Here is an 18,516-nt window from a genome sequence, read left to right on the forward strand (position 1 = left end):
CGAGGGATTGGTACTTACCCGATCACGTGTTTGCAGCATCCTAGTTCGGATACTAGGGGCTGAGCCTATATTTCTACTTGTCAAACTCCTATGGCTAAGTGAGGGTGCTAAAGCCGCATAGTCTGATTGCCTGGTTCACCGTGCTAAACACCTACTTCAAGGACCAAACAATTGGATCAAGATTGTTTAGATTACATCCTGAACACCCCCGTATTTCCTACGTTGGGGGCAGAAGCCGACGATTGGCCAACTCTTAGATTTCACATAACACGGCCGCACAGGAGGAGAAATTTTTAACAAAACATTATATTACATAACAATTTTGTTTCCTCATACAAGGCAAAGACAACATGAATGTATTCATTCGAAAATAATGTCCTGCGCACATTGCGTTGCCACAATACGATACCCCTCCAGGACATCTGCAAAATATCGCTCGGGTGTGCGGTGCTCCTTGCCCTCTGGCGGCCCCTCGGTCGTCAGCTTGACAGCGTCCATCTTCGTCCACCACACCTTGATGCGGGCAAAGGCCATGTGCGCACCTTCAATGCAGGCCGATCGCTTGACGACGTCCAGCCGAGGACAGGTGTTCACCAGCCGCTTCATGAGCCTGAAGTAGCTGTCGGGCATAGCTTCGGCAGGCCACAGCCGGATTATCAAATCCTTCATGGCCAGTTCGGCCACCCTATGCAGCTCAACTAGCTGTTTTAGTTGATCGGTGAAGGGCACGGGATGCTCTGGCGCAAGGTACTGCGACCAGAACAACTTCTCCGTCGAGCTCCCTTCGTCGGCTCAGAAGAACTCCACGGTGTCGGACACACTGCGTGGCAGATCTGCAAATGCCCCTGGAGAACTTCGAATCCGAGTTAGTAAGAAATACATCTTCTTCACATACTTGCTTTGCATACTAAACACCTTACCCGCCGCGATCTTCTTGGCCTCCTGGATCTCCTGGAGGGCACCCTGGGCTTCAACCCGGGCCGCTTCCACGCTTTGACAAGCCTTGGCGAGTTCGATCTCTCGAGCTGAAACATCGCCCTCCAGGATCTCATACTTCTTCACAGCGTCTTGGAGCTCTTGCTGGACCTCGTTCAGTCGGGCCTTAAGCTTCTTGCGAGCGGCCTGCTCTTTGATGGCTTTCCCCTCGGCTTCGGCCAGGGACTTTTTAAGGGCCTCAACCTCGGTCGTCGCCCTACACATATCATGACACTACGGTCAATATACATCATTTATTCTTTCCGAATGTATAGCGCGTCATTACATACCTTGCTGGTCTTCCAGCTGCTTCCTCGCTTGGCCGAGCTCCACCTCGGCCCGCTCCAGTCTCTGTGTCAGGACGGAGACTTCGGCAGTGCGCGAGGTCGCGGCCAGCAACGAAGCCTGCGTATTCACATCAAACACATTTTAGTTAGTTTCCTATGAAATTTCATTGATCCTCTGTCCAGTTTTTCTTTCCGAACACCGGGCAGTGTCTCAGGGGCTACTGTCTATATTTGGATTTTTCCTGTTATGTTGCTTACCTCAAAACCTATCAGCAGGCCGTTGCAGGCTTCGGTCAGTCCGCTCTTGATGGACTGGACCTTCTCAATTACCGTACCCATAAGGATACGGTGTTCTTCCACAATGGAAGCGCCTCGTAGCGCTTCCAGTAGATTATCCGGTGACTCTGGTTGGATAGAGGTCACCGGTGGAACAGGCACACCCCCTTCTTTCGAAGGAGGTTGTTCGCCGGATTCCAGAGCCACATGGGTCTCCGGAATCGTATTCGGCTGGGGGCCGAACTGATCGAGATCCCCACCCTTAGCCGCCAAGGGGATCTGCTCCCCCATGTGTCCGGAAGCCGAGGTCTTGCCTCCTGGCACCACCATGACGGCCTCCTGAACCTCTCCCTGGCCTGGGAAGGTCCTTCGGAACAACACCTTGTCGTCTCCCTTGGCCTTGGGAGAGTGAGCGGCCGGCGGCGTCTTGCTGGCCATTGCCTTTGAATCCGACGATCCTCTTGATGAGGATTGCTGGGAGCTGTCATGGGTCGGACTGCAATAACATGATTAACCATATTAATACCATAGAGTGGAGAGGCCGGAAAAATAAACGAGTGTGGCTTCTTAGTACTCACGATGCGGCCGGGGGCTTGGTCCGGGGGCTTCGCTCCGGGCTGCTGTTGACATCCCACACGGAGTTATCCGCAAGGGGGCCTTTCCCCCTCTTGGGCGCCTCCACCTCCAGATTTGTGGAGGCCGCCCTCTTCTTCCTCCCCCCATCAGGGGAGAGTCGCTCTCCTCCTCCTCCTCCTCATTGTCGTCGTCTTCGGCAGCGAAGGAGCGGGTCTTGTCTTTGGACGTCACGTCTGAAGCGCCCTTGCGGCAGGGGCCACTCCGGACCCCCTTGGCCTTCTTCTCTGGCGCCGTATAGGGCGTCGGCACCAGCATCTTTGCCAAGCGTGGGATGATTGGTTCCTTGGGTAGCAGAGTCGGACACCGAATCCGCTTCGCCCTCTCCATCCATTCCTGAATAAGCAATGATAATAAAAAGTTCAGATATCCTCCTTGAAACAAGCAAGTAGAGGATGTGTTAAAGGCTTACCTCATTGGCGGGGTGGGTAATGTCGTGCCCGCGGTTCGAATCTATGGTTGGCGGCGTCTCGTTGCCTTTGAAGAGCAACTTCCAGGCGTCTACATGAGTGGTTCCGAAGAGCCTTTCTAGAGTTTTGTGCTTCTTCGGATTGGACTCCCATAAAGGGCGGCTTCGGCTTTGGCAGGGGAGGATCCGGCGAACCAGCATCACTTGGATTGCGTCGACGAGCTTAATATTATTATCCACCATGCTTTGAATGTGCGTTTGCAGCGCTATTAGCTCATCTGACGAAGACCAATTCGGGCTCTTCTCAATCTAGGAGGTGAGCCGCATTGGAGCACCGGAGTTGAATTCGACAGCCGCGGCCCAGGTGGCACCGCGGGGTTGTGTGATGTAGAACCATAGTTTCTGCCATTCCTTGACAGTCTCCATGAAAGTGCCTTTTTGCCAAGAGACATTGGTCAGCTTGCTCACGATGGTGCCTCCGCACTCCGCGTGCTGGCCATCCACCACCTTCGGCTTCATGTTGAAGACCTTGAGCCACAACCCGAAGTGGGGTTGGATGCGGAGGAAGGCCTCACACACGACGATGAATGCCGAGATGTTGAGGAAAGAGTTCGGGGCTAGATCATGGAAGTCTAGCCCGTAATAGAACATCAGTCCGCGGACGAAAGGGTGGAGTGGAAACCCTAGCCTACGGATGAAATGAGGGATGAATACCACCCTCTCTTTGGGCTTCGGTGTGGGGATGACTTGCCCCTTGGCTAGGAGACGGTGGGCGATTTCCTTCGCCAGATACCCGGCCGCCCGAAGCTCGGCAATGTCCTTCTCCTTGATGGGGGAGGCCATCCACTTGCCTTGACCTCCGGATCCGTACATGTTTGAGTGCTTTCTCGAGTGGGGAAAGATGAGAACTTGGGCGCTAGAGCTCAAGAGTAGAAGGGCAGAGGAAGAGAGAAGGCGTGGGAGAAGAAGGGGAATCCTTATCCCCTTATAAAGGTAGTGAATATCGAACGCCTCCCCACTCGCCCTAAAACTCGCCTATTCCCAAGGGTTGTGTAAACGGCATGGTTGGATTACCCATGCCCGTATTGATGAGGATCCCACAATAAAGGGACACGATCTCTGCTTTGACAAGATGTTCCAATGGAAACCGCATCTCGAAACGCGGAACAGCAAACAAAAATGGTTCGATATAATGACCAGATAGACGTGATGTCATCTTGCAAAAAGTTGTCAGCAGATGGGACTCGTGAAATATTATATTCTCGACAGCTCTGTGTATGGTACTTGTGTTGCATATCCGGACACGTTTTGTTTCATCCGAAGACTATTTTGGAGTATTTGGGAAGGAGAACCCGCCTTGCAATGCCGAAGACAATTTGCGCGCCGGACACCTCATCATTGAAGTCTGGTTCAGGGGCTACTGAGGGAGTCCTGGACTAAGGGGTCCTCGGGTGTCTGACCTATTGGAGATGGGCCGGACTGATGGGCCGTAAAGATACGAAGACCGAAGACTCTACCGGTGTCCGGATGGGACTCTTCCTGGCGTGGAAGGCAAGCTTGGCGACCAAATATGAAGATTCCTTTCTGTGTAACCGACCTTGTGTAACCCTAGATCCCTCCTATGTCTATATAGACCGGAGGGTTAGGTTTGTAGAGATATATTCATAATCATAGTCAGGCTAGACTTTTAGGGTTTAGCCATTACGATCTCGTGGTAGATCAACTCTTGTAATACTCATATTCATCAAGATCAATCAAGCAAGAAGTAGGGTATTACCTCCATAGAGAGGGCCCGAACCTGGGTAAACATTGTGTCCCCCGTCTCATGTTACCATCGATCCTAGACGCACAGTTCGAGACCCTCTACCCGAGATCCGCCGGTTTTGACACCGACACCCACGCCCAGCTCGTGGCGGCGTTTTTCCAAAGAGATGGCGGACGCGGATGGCGAGATGCTTGCCGAGTATGGTGCGATGGATGCCATGGAACCCCTTCCCCAGGAGACCATCAAGCACGAGCTGGACATGAAGGCGACGGGGGAGATCGACGAGCACCAGCTGTAGTAGTACTCTTTATTTTGTTTAATTAAGAGCGCCGGTCTTTAATTTGTTAGAGTAATGTTTAGGTCAGCTAGCTATGTTTAATTGCTGAACTTGCTCGATTAAGAAGTGTGGGTGTGTTGTAGTCTCCTTTGTGTACCCAAATTATGCAATGACGTGTATGACCACTATAACCATGGAAATTCGAACCAAAACTTTTGACGTTCAAACTCATCACACACTGGTTAAGCTATCTGAATCATTTGTGATGTCCACATATCGTACACAGTTCTGAATAAGGGACCATGTCTGATGACACTTCGCGCGCCAGTTTTTTGGCTGAAGCGATTCCAAATTTTCGGCTTTCGCGGAAATATCTACCTCCCCAACCCCTCCCCCTTACCAAAAGCCACATTTCCCCTCTTTCCGCCTTCCTTTCCAAGTTCAAACCTTCACTACTTGCTTGCAACATCACCGCCTCCTCGCCGGTGACCCTCCTTCATGCTCCTCGGCCTCGCCTATCCAGGCAGGTAATCCACACCCGACCCCCATCCTCCTCCTCCTTCCACATCCCACATGCCCCTACCGCCGGTGCGAGCGTGGCACCTTCCACCCAAATCACTGACCCTCCACCAAATAAGCGCCAGCCTAAGCCATGGTGCACGCGGTATAGCCAGGACCTCAAGGAGCATTTGGCAGCGGAGAAGCAAATCGCGGCCGCACGCGCGGATGAGGTCGCGATGGCTGCCATTCGTGCCGACCCCCAGATCTTGAAGGAGCACCTTGCCAATTGATAGCTACATCGGTTAAGCATGCTCAGTTTACTCATTGCGTGTGCTGCTCCTGCCTTTCTTTCACAAATTCTAGTGAATTGTGCTATCTAATTTCACCATGCAATCTGTTGCTCTAGTGTATATGTTCTATATGTTGTGCAGTGTGGTGCTCACTTATTAACGGTTTTGTTAATTAGTTGTCTTCAGTTAACTGTTTGGTTCAATTCTGCAAATGTGATATTCAATTTTTGGTTCAATTCTACAATGTGGTGCTCAGTTAATGTTTGGTTCATTTGTCGTGGTGTTTAGTTAACTGCTTGGTTCAATTCTGCAATGCGATGCCCAATTGTCGTGGGTAGAATTTTGTATTGTTGTGCATGTGAGGAATAAATCGAATTTGGATGCACTTAATGCATGAGAAACATATACAAGTGCTATATTTACTAGTTCTTAATCATGCTTGGTTTGGATAAATGGGTTTTCCGTGTGGCTTCAATTAATCTAATGAATCTGCAATGTGCTTATTTTTCATCAACATATTTTACTGATAGCATGCGAACCCTTACTTAACCTGATGACTAACTACCTTATATGTGTTGTAGGGAAACAATGGGAAGCACTGAGGTTTACAATCGAAACTAGCACATGCATGGTCCGTTGTCTAATAGCACATTATTGTGCAATTGCAGGAACCATTCTAATATTTTGGATTTTAACAATTTGGTCTTGCACATGTAGATCTTGTTGTCAGAGGTTTTGACCCACTGTACGACCCTTTTTGCATATGGGGAAATGAGTTGTCCATGAATATCAATCAAATCAAGAAACTCAGAAAGATTGTTAGGGTAAATAAATTAGCGACAAAAAACAACAAGATCTTTGTCTGCACAATGAAGAAGACATCAGTTCACTACAAGATGGTAGTAACTATTATACCTTACCTTTTTTATTCCTTTGCCCATTTCCAATATAGAGAAGATATTTATGCACATCCTTGTTTTCAGGCCTTTCCAAAGCAGTTCACTGATGATTACCTCTCAAACCACCTCTATGGTCAGGAGGCGAGGAAGGTTTTCATACAACACCCACGGTTCAATATTGAAGTGTTCCTGAAGAGGACGAAGGACGGACGGTCAATCATCCACAGGCACTGGCCTAAAGTTGCAAAGACCTTCAACATGAATGAAGGCTCAATATTCGCCTTCCGCTTCAGCAGTTTTCCAGATGAGATGCATCTGTCTATATACCGTCTATGATGCTAATTTTGAAAGGTTCTACATGTTGCATGTGGAACTTGCTGCTGGTGCAGTTGTGTAATGGGGTAGCTGAGTGCTGAAGCTATATCATGTTGTACTCTGATGTATTTCAATTATGAAATTCTGCTTCCTTAATATGGAAATGAAATATGTTGTGTGCTTAATATGAAATGTCAATTATATTAATAAATGGATTATGAATAATCGGATAATTAGCCTACTAATGGCGAATTAGCCTGCTAATTGTGTTTTGCTATTGCAAACGGTTGTTGAAAAAATACGATGGGCGATGACCTTAGGCAATGCACACAGTTTCTAGTAATAAACCGTGTTGGATCAATGAACAATCACAACAACTTTCTCTTGAAAACTATTTGCGTTAGGCCACCTTGCGCAAACGTTTACCACATAAAAATTGTGTGTGATGGATATCCTTTGCCACACAGTTTCTTCTATGGACCGTGTGTGATTCTGATGACCCACAAGAGTAGGGGATCTATCATAGCCTTTTTGATAAGTAAGAGTGTCGAACCCAACGAGGAGCAGAAGGAAATGATAAGCGGTTTTCAGCAAGGTATTCTCTGCAAGCACTGAAATTATCGGTAACAGATAGTTTTGTGATAAGGTAATTGGTAAAGGGTAACAAGTAATAAAAGTAAATAAGGTGCAACAAGATGGCTCAATCCTTTTTGTAGCAAAGGACAAGCCTGGACAAACTCTTATATAAAGTAAAGCGCTCCCAAGGACACAAGGGAATTATCGTCAAGCTAGTTTTCATCACGCTCATATGATTCGTGTTCAGTACTTTGATAATTTGATATATGGGTGGACCGGTGCTTGGGTACTGCCCTTACTTGGGCAAGCATCCCACTTATGATTAACCCCTATTGCAAGCATCCGCAACTACAATAGAAGTATTAAGGTAAACCTAACCATAGCATGAAACATATGGATCCAAATCAGCCCCTTACGAAGCAACGCATAAACTAGGGTTTAAGCTTCTGTCACTCTAGAAACCCATCATCTACTTATTACTTCCCAATGCCTCCCTCTAGGCCCAAATAATGGTGAAGTGTCATGTAGTCAACGTTCACATGACACCACTAGAGGGATGACAACATACATCTCATCAAAATATCGAACGAATACCAAATTCACATGACTACTTATAGCAAGGCTTCTCCCATGTCCTCAGGAACAAACGTAACTACTCACAAAGCATATTCATGTTCATAATCAGAGGGGTATTAATATGCATAATGGATCTGAACATATGATCTTCCACCAAGTAAACCAACTAGCATCAACTACAAGGAGTAATCAACACTACTAGCAACCCACAGGTACCAATCTGAGGTTTGGATACAAGGATTGGATACAAGAGATGAACTAGGGTTTGAGATGAGATTGTGCTGGTGAAGATGTTGATGGAGATTGACCCCCTCCCGATGAGAGGGTCATTGGTGATGATGATGGTGATGATTTCCCCCTCCCGGAGCGAAGTTTCCCCGGCAGAACAGCTCCGCCGGAGCCCTAGATTGGTTCCGCCAAGGTTCCGCCTCGTGGCGGCGGAGTTTTGTCCCGTGAGCTTGCTTATGATTTTTTCCTCGATGAAAGACTCCATATAGCCAAAGATGAGCATCAGAGGGCCACCAGGGGGCCCACAAGGCAGGGGGCGCGCCCAGGAGGGTAGGGCGCGCCCCCCACCCTCGTGGACAGTGGGTGGCCCCCCTCAGGTACTTCTTTCGCCCAATATTTTTTATATATTCTAAAAATAATTCCCGTGGAGTTTCAGGACTTCTGGAGATGTGCAGAATAGGTCTCTAATATTTGCTCCTTTTCCAGCCCAGAATTCCAGCTGTCGGCATTCCCCCTCTTCATGTAAACCTTGTAAAATGAGAGAGAAAAGGCATAAGTATTGTGACATAATGTGTAATAACAACCCATAATGCAATAAATATCGATATAAAAGCATGATACAAAATGGAAGTATCAACTCCCCCAAGCTTAGACCTCGCTTGTCCTCAAGCGAAAGCCGATATCAAAAAATATGTCCACATGTTTAGAGATAGAGGTGTCGATAAAATAAAATACGGACATGCTAAAGTAACAATTCATTCACATACTCAAGTATGAATCAAAAACTTCATTGAAAACTAGCAAACTATAATCTCAGTCATTGAAGCAATTGCAATTTATCATAACATAGGAAGAAGTCAATATAACGGCTTCTCAGCAAGTCCATCATTTAGTCTTTCACAATTTCTAACACTCATGCGATATTTATGGTTATGAAGTTTTAATAGGACACAGAGAAAGATAGGGGCTTATATGTGAAGTCGCTACTCTCCATAACATCCCTATCATCTTGAAAGCTTCAATATCTGTTGGGGTAAAGAGATTGTGATGAGGTTGAAGGATGTCTTCTTCTACTACTGCCGGAATTTGATCCCCCATGGCCTTCTTGATCCCATCATCCTTGTTGATCTCCCGGGCTCTTCTCTCTTCATCTCTATCTTCATTAGCCAAGCATTGTTGCCCTCATTGTTGGAGGAGGGAGACGACATGATGCCTAGCCTTGACAACCCTGACAGAATATAGCTCGAAACAATAACAGGAGATTTTTGCGTGGTACGGTGGTCAAAACCTTCGGAAGATTATATATTGAATTTTACCAACCAAAAAAAGTATCGTGCAAGAAAATGGAGTCCGAAGAGCACATGGGGTGCCCACGAGGCAGGGGGCGCGCCCTCCACCCTTGTGGAAGCCCCGTGTCCTTCCCGGACTGCTTTTTATTTTCCTATTTTCTTAAATATTCCAAAATGGAGAAAAATGGCATTAGAACTGTTTTGGAGTCGGTTTACTTATCGTACCACGTACCTATTCCTTTTCGGAGTCTGAAACATTCTAGAAAGTGTCCCTTATGTATTCATCTGGGGTTACGGTTTCAATAACATTAGTTTCAACATTTATAGGATTACCTGAGATATAATGTTTGATTCTTTAACCATTCACCACCCTCGGATTTGTGCATTCAAAGTTGTTGATTTTTATGGCACCGGAACGGTAGACCTCCTCGATGATGTAAGGACCTTCCCACTTAGAGAGGAGTTTTCCTGCAAAAAATCTTAAACAATAGTTGTATAACAATACATAATCACCTACATTAAACTCACATTTTTGTATCCTTTTGTCATGCCATCTTTTAACTTTTTATTTAAACAGTTTGGCATTCTCATAAGCCTGGGTTCTCCATTCATCAAGTGAGCTAATGTCAAAAGCCTCTTATCACTGGCAAGTTTGAAGTCATAGTTGATCTCTTTAGTAGCCCAATATGCCTTATGTTCTAATTCAAGAGGTAAGTGACATGCTTTACCATAAACCATTTTATATGGAGACATACCCATAGAATTTTTATATGCAGTTATATAAGCCCATAATGCATCATCAAGTTTCTTGGACCAATTCTTTCTATATCTATTGACAGTCTTTTGTAAAATTAATTTAAGCTCTCTATTGATAAGTTCTACTTGACCGCTAGACTTTGGATGATATAGAGATGCCATTCTATGATTAACATCATACTTAGCAAGCATTTTACAAAATGCACCATGAATAAAATGTGAGCCGCCATTAGTCATTAAGTATCTAGGGACTCCAAACCTCAGAAAAATAATTTCTTTAAGCATCTTAATAGAGATGTTATGATCAGCACTACTAGTTGGAATAGCCTCTACCCACTTAGTAACATAATCAACAACAACTAAAATATGTGTATACCCATTAGAGGAAGGAAACGGTCCCATATAATCAAAGCCCCAGACATCAAATGGTTCAATAACAGGTGAATAATTCATAGGCATTTCTTGACGTCTACTAATATTACCAATTCTTTGACATTCATCACAAGACAAGACAAACTTACGGGCATCCTTGAAGAGAGTAGGCCAATAAAACCGGATTGCAATACCTTGTGTGCAGTTCTATCTCCAGCGTGGTGTCCTCCATAAGCCTCGGAGTGACATTTGTGTAGGATCTGTTCCTGTTCATGCTCAGGTACACAACGTCTAATAACACCATCTACTCCTTCTTTATAAAGATGTGGGTCATCCCAGAAGTAATGTCTTAAATCATAGAAGAACATTTTCTTTTGCTGGTATGTGAAACTAGGTGGTATAAGTTTAGCAACAATGTAATTAGCATAATCAGCATACCATGGAGCAGTACGAGAAGCATTTATGATAGCTAGTTGTTCATCAGGAAAGCTATCATCAATAGGTAGTGGGTCATCAAGAACATTCTCTAACCTAGACAAGTTGTCTGCAACGGGGTTATCAACTCCCTTTCTATCAATAATATGCAAATAAAATTCTTGTAGAAAGATAACCCGTCAAATAAGTCTAGGTTTAGCATCTTTCTTTTCCATAAGATACTTAATAGCAGCATGATCAGTGTGAACAATTACTTTAGAATCAACAATATAAGGTATAAACTTATCACAAGAAAATACAACTACTAAAAATTCTTTTTTAGTAGTAGCATAATTTCTTTGGGCACTGTCTAGAGTTTTACTAGCATATTGGATAACATTTAATTTCTTATCAACCCTTTGTCCTAGAACATCCCCTACAGCATAATCACTAGTATCACACATAATTTCAAATGGTAAATTCCAATCAGGAGGTTGAACAATAGGTGCAGAAACCAAAGCTTTCTTAAGTATTTCAAAAGCTTCTACACAATCATCATCAAAGACAAAAGGGAAATCTTTTTGTAAGAGATTAGTCAGAGGCCGAGAAATTTTAGAAAAGTCCTTAATGAACCTCCTATAAAAACCAGCATGACCAAGGAAGCTTCTTATACCTTTAATGTCCTTAGGACACGACATCTTTTCAATACCATCAACTTTAGCTTTATCAACTTCAATACCTCTTTCGAAAAATTTATGCCCCAAGACAATACCTTCATTAACCATAAAGTGGCACTTCTCTCAATTCAAGACAAGATTAGTTTCTTCACATCTCTGCAAAACTCGATCAAGGTTGCTTAAGCAATCATCAAAAGAAGCCCCATAAATAGAGAAATCATCCATGAATACCTCAACAATCTTTTCACAAAAGTCAGAGAATATAGCAGTCATACATCTTTGAAAGGTAGCAGGTGCATTACATAAACCAAAAGGCATACGCCTATAAGCAAAGGTACCGAAAGGGCAAGTAAAAGTTGTCTTTTCTTGATCCTCTTTTAACACAGGTATTTGAGAGAAACCGGAATAACCATCTAGAAAGCAAAATTGTGTATGTTTGGATAATCTTTCTAGCATTTGATCAATAAAAGGTAAAGGGTAATGATCCTTTTTAGTAGCATTATTTAATTTGCGGAAAACAATTACCATCCTATAACCTGTAACAATTCTTTGTGGATCAATTCATCTTTATCATTAGGAACAACAATAATGCCTCCCTTCTTAGGGACACAATGGACAGGACTTACACACTGACTATCAGCAACGGGATAAATTATACCTGCCTCCAGAAGCTTTAGTATTTCTTTTCTTACCACTTCTTTCATCTTAGGATTTAACCGTCGTTGGTGATCAACAACCGGTTTAGCATCTTTCTCCAATTTTATTTTGTGCTGGCATAAAGTGGGACTAATGCCCTTAAGATCATCAAGAGTATATCCAATAGCAGCACGGTGCTTCTTCAGAGTTTTCAATAATTTCTTTTCTTCATGCTCTGAAAGGTTAGCACTAATAATAATAGGATATATCTCTTTCTCATCAAGATAAGCATATTTAAGAGTATCAGGTAAAGGTTTAAGCTCAAACACAGGATCACCCTTAGGTGGAGGGGGATCCCCTAGGATTTCAACAGGCAAGTTGTGTTTCAAAATAGGTCCCTGTTTAAAGAATACTTCATCTATTTCCCTTCTTTCATTCATAAACATATCATTTTCATGGTCTAGCAAATATTATTCTAAAGGATCACTAGGAGGCACGGTAATAGAAGCAAGACCAATAATTTCATCTTTACTAGGCAATTCTTTATCATGGGGTTGTCTACGAAATTTAGCAAAATTAAACTCATGAGACATATCCCCTAAACCAACAGAAACAATATCCTTATTGCAGTCTATCTTAGCATTAACAGTATTCAAGAAGGGTCTACCAAATATAATGGGACAAAAGTCATCTTGTGGGGAACCAAGAACAAGAAAATCAGCAGGATATTTAACTTTCCCACACAAGACTTCAACATCTCTAACAATCCCAACTGGTGAAATAGTATCTCTATTGGCAAGATTAATTGTGACATCTATCTCTTCTATCTCAGCAGGTGCAATATCATGCATAATTTCTTTGTATAAGGAATGAGGTATTGCACTTGCGCTAGCACCCATATCACATAAGCCATGATAGCAATGATCTCCTATTTTAACAGAAATAACAGGCATGCCTACAACAGGTCTATGTTTATTTTTAGTATCAGGTCTAGCAATTCTAGCAGATTCATTGCAGAAGTAAATAACATGCCCATCAATATTACCAGCCAAGAGATCTTTAACCATAGCAACACTAGGTTCAACTTTAATTTGCTCAGGGGGTTTAGGTGTCTTAATATTACTTTTGTTAACCACAATTGAAGCTTTAGCATGATCCTTTATTCTAACAGGGAAAGGTGGTTTCTCAATATAAGCAGTAGGAACAACAGGATCATTATAAGTGATAGTCTTTTCTTCAACTTTAATAGGTGCAACTACTTTTACTTCAATGGGAGGATTATATTTAAACCACTTCTCCTTAGGGAGAACAACATGAGTAGCAATGGATTCACAGAAAGAAGCTACTATCTCATAGTCAAGTCCATATTTAGTGCTAAATTCACGGAAAGAATTAGAATCCAGAAAAGATTTAACACAATCAAACTTATGTGTTATACTGACTCCTTACCTTCGTCGAGGTCCCAATCTTCAGAGTTGCATTTAATTCTTTCCAATAAATCCCTTTTGAATTCAATAGTCTTCATCATAAAAGATCCAGTACAAGAAGTATCGAGCATGGAGCGATTACTGAGAGAAAGCCGAGCATAAAAATTTTGAATAATCATTTCTTTTGAGAGCTCATGATTGGGGCATGAATATAACATTGACTTAAGCCTCACCCAAGCTTGAGCGATGCTTTCTCCTTCGGGAGGCCAAAAATTATATATATAATTACGATCACGATGAACAAGATGCATAGGATAAAACTTCTGATGAAATTCCAATTTCAATCGTTGGTAGTTCCATGATCCAATATCATCACATAGCCTCAACCATGTCAATGCATATCCCTTCAAAGATAAAGGGAAGACCTTCTTCTTAATAACATCCTTGGGCATACCTGCAAGCTTAAATAATCCACAAACTTCATCCACATAGATTAGGTGCAAATTGGGATGTAATGTTCCATCACCTGTGGAAGGATTAGCTAGCAGTTTCTCTATCATACCCGAAGGAATTTCAAAGTAAACATTTTCAGTAGGTTCAGTAGGTTGAGGAGCAACTCTTTGCTCTATTGGTCGGGGTGAAGATACCCCGAACAAGCCCCTCAAAGGATTATGTTTCATAGTAACAAGTGACAGTAAATTTCAGCACACTATATAATTTTTTCCTTACCAAATTCCACCTACCAAAGGCGCTTCACTCCCCGGCAAGGGTGCCAGAAAAGAGTCTTGATGACCCACAAGTGTAGGGGATCTATTGTAGCCTTTTCGATAAGTAAGAGTGTCGAACCCAACGAGGAACAGAAGGAACTGATAAGCGGTTTTCAGCAAGGTATTCTCTGCAAGCACTGAAATTATCGGTAACAGATAGTTTTGTGATAAGGTAATTGGTAATGGGTAACAAGTAATAAAATTAAATAAGGTGCAGCAAGATGGCCCAATCCTTTTTGTAGCAAAGGACAAGCCTGGAAAAACTCTTATATAAAGTAAAGCGCTCCCAAGGACACATGGGAATTATCGTCAAGCCAATTTTCATCACGCTCACATGATTCGCGTTCGGTACTTTGATAATTTGATATGTGGGTGGACCAGTGCTTGGGTACTGCCCTTACTTGGACAAGCATCCCACTTATGATTAACCCCAATTGCAAGCATCTGCAACTACAACAGAAGTATTAAGGTAAACCTAACCATAGCATGAAACATATGGATCCAAATCAGCCCCTTACGAAGCAATGCATAAACTAGGGTTTAAGCTTCTGTCACTTTAGAAACCCATCATCTACTTATTACTTCCCAATGCCTCCCTCTAGGCCCAAATAATGGTGAAGTGTCATGTAGTCGACGTACACATGACACCACTAGAGGGATGACAACATACATCTCATCAAAATATTGAACGAATACCAAATTCACATGACTACTTATAGCAAGACTTCTCCCATGTCCTCAGGAACAAACATAACTACTCACAAAGCATATTCATGTTCATAATCAGTGGGGTATTAATATGCATAATGGATCTGAATATCTGATCTTCCACCAAGTAAACCAACTAGCATCAACTACAAGGAGTAATCAACACTACTAGCAACCCACAGGTACCAATCTGAGGTTTGGATACAAGGATTGGATACAAGAGATGAACTAGGGTTTGAGATGAGATGGTGCTGATGAAGATGTTGACGGAGATTGACCCCATCCCGATGAGAGGGTCGTTGGTGATGACGATGGTGATGATTTCTCCCTCCCGGAGGGAGGTTTCCTTGGTAAAACAGCTCCGCCGGAGCCCTAGATTGGTCCCGCCAAGGTTCCGCCTCATGGCGGCGGAGTTTTGTCCCGTGAGCTTGCTTATGATTTTTTCCTCGACGAAAGAGTCCATGTAGCCAAAGATGGGCATCAGAGGGCCACCAGGGGGCCCACGAGGCAGGGGGCGCGCCCAGGGGGTAGGGTGCGCCCCCACCCTCGTGGACGGTGGGTGGCCCCCCTCAGGTACTTCTTTCGCCCAATATTTTTTATATATTCTGAAAATAATTCCCGTGGAGTTTCAGGACTTTTGGAGATGTGCAGAATAGGTCTCTAATATTTGCTCCTTTTCCAGCCCAGAATTCTAGCTGCCGGCATTCCCCTCTTCATGTAAACCTTGTAAAATGAGAGAGAAAAGGCATAAGTATTGTGACATAATGTGTAATAACAGCCCATAATGCAATAAATATCGATATAAAAGCATGATGCAAAATGGGCGTATCAGATACATTCAATAACGCAAACGATTTAACGGGAAAAATTGTGTGTGATGTACCTGTGAACGAAAACGTTTTCCTTGGAGCGACTGTGTGGGATGTGCATACGAACGAAAACATTTAGCGGGGACTGACTATGTGGGATGTACTAGCGACCGGAAATAATTTCGTCGTAAACTTGTATTTTTTTTAGCTCTACTGTACGTATTTCCGTATTTGAGTGCTCGCCGGTCGCACGCGACCTCATTTTGCCGAACGTGTGTGCCAGGAAGGCATATCCCCGATGGTTTATGGGTCGTGTGGGAAGGACTCCCCTATCGCCCACACTCACTTGGCGATGGTTCCAAATGCTGTCGTGGAAAGGGGTTAAAAACCGTTTGTTTAGGACCGACGCGCACCAGTGTATCACCGTTACCGTTACTGTTGCTGCTACCAAAACTATCAAATCTATCATATTATTGTGCTACTGGTCACTTTTTTGTAGATAATTACTCTCCGGGTGTGGTTGAATTGACAACTCAACTACTAATACTTGCAAATATTCTTTAGCTCCCCTTGTGTCGAATCTATAAATTTGGGTTGAATACTCTACTCTCGAAAACTGTTGCGATCCCCTATACTTGTGGGTTATCACACCTCCATTCTTCGGCAGGATCATCTCATGCGAAGATAGTAAGGCCAATTCCAACGCGCGACCCCATCTTGTTCGGCCGCGTCCGTTTGGGGGTAAACCGACAAAGCAGGCCTCTCAACGCGTGGCCACAAATGGACCATTGTTCGTTTTCTGTCTGCTTTCGACCCATTCCCGGCCCAAGTTTGAGCCGAGTTTGCGGCTGAGCGGACATCGCGTGGACCGGCAGGACGTGCGCCCTTGTCCTTCCCTGGCCCGCCCGTCGGTGGTATAGCTGGCCACTTTCCCTCATTTTCCTCCAAAACCTCCTGCGCCCCGCCCTTCACTCTCCCGCGCCCCCGCCCTCCACTCTCCCGTGCCCCCGGCCTTCGCCCTCTCTCTGTCCACCATGGCCGACGACGCGAATCCTGGCGACCCACCACATGTCGCGAAGAAGCCCGTGGCGAAGAAGCCGCGGTCGGAGCTCTTGCCGGCATCCGCCGCCAAGCTCGACAGGGAATCGGCCAAGAGGAGGGACCAGCGAGCCGTGGAAAAGGAGAAGAAGGCCGCCGCACAGTACGCATCTGAATGTGCCCTGCGGCATGCGATGCAACACTAGGCCGAGATCAACGACAAGGAGTCCATCGTCTCCAAGGTGCATGCCCTCCTCATGATGGGTGGTATGGCCCGCCCCACGCGGGCCATTCTCTCGGCTACAGCCAACACAGGCTCGTTGGCCCATCGACCACCACAGCACCGTTCCCCTAGCTCGTCCATCTCACATGGCACGCCGGATTTTTGTGCTCCGCCGCCGCATGGCCATGGGCAGACGCGATTCTCTATGTTGACGGACTGCGTGGTGGTTGACCCGACTACGCCCGCGGGTGTCATCGACCTCGACATTACGCCGGGGTACAGTGGCGCTAGCCATTGTGAAAACGGCGCGCAAAGGAAGCAGCCCCGGTCGTTCGAGGCGGCTACCATTGCCGGCGCCCGCAAGCTGTTCGGCGATATGCCACCGCCAACGCAGACATCGACGGTCGACGACCCGTACTACTCCTCGTTCATGCAGAATGTCATCTTTGAGGGCCATGGTGAGGCGCTCCACGTCGACGACCAAGAGCAACCTTTTGATGCCGACGCGACCCAAAGCCAGGATGGCCGTGGTACCTATGATGACTCTCAGTTTGGCGGCCATGATGATGCCGATGAGGACGACCATGGCAACTCGTGGCATGAAGATGATGACTTGTATTGTGAAGATGAAGAAGATGAGGTCGAAATTTCCGCGGAGCCATTGTGTTTCATTGACGAGCTCACCCAAAAGGCCGAAGCACAAAAGAGGAGGAAGAGCATTCGCACAGGATCATATAGCCAAGCCGAGGACACTTTGATTTTCGAGAGTTGGAAGGAAATCGGCCAAGATCCAATCAAAGGTGCCGAGCAAAAAGGAGTGGTCTTTTGGACACGAGTTCACAAGAACTTTCATGAGCGAAGAAAGTTTGCCCCCTACCAATTCACAAGCACTTGCAGCATCATTCAATCCAAAAAAGGTGGGGATTCATCCAATAAGAATGCAACAAATATTGTGCCGCGCTTGAGAGTGTCAAAGCCCGTCCCGTGAGCGGCCTAGGCCTTGGTGACTTGGTATGAACTCCTCTCTTTTCCATCATGCGTCCATTCATGTTGGCATTGCCATTTAAGTTTCATGTATTCTATGTCCTTTCATGTTACAATTGTGGCCGCATGTTTGATTGTGTAGGCATTCCAATCTTTGGAAGCCTTCAAGGCCCGGCACAAAGACAAGCCATTCGCTCTCACGCATTGCTAGGTGCTCATCAAAGATTGCCCCAAGTTCAAGGACCAATACAATGCTCGTAGGAAGAAGAGAGGAGAGTAGGCGGCGGCGGCCGGGGCTGATGCGGGAGACGTGCTCAAGAGGCCGAGGGGCAAGACAAGCTCGAAGTCCGACGAGAAGCGTGATGCATCTTCTATAGCCTTGCAAGGAACTTTGGAGGAGCCAAAAGGA

The sequence above is a fragment of the Triticum aestivum genome, chromosome 2A, assembly GCF_018294505.1.
Source record: "Triticum aestivum cultivar Chinese Spring chromosome 2A, IWGSC CS RefSeq v2.1, whole genome shotgun sequence".
NCBI lineage: Eukaryota > Viridiplantae > Streptophyta > Magnoliopsida > Poales > Poaceae > Triticum > Triticum aestivum.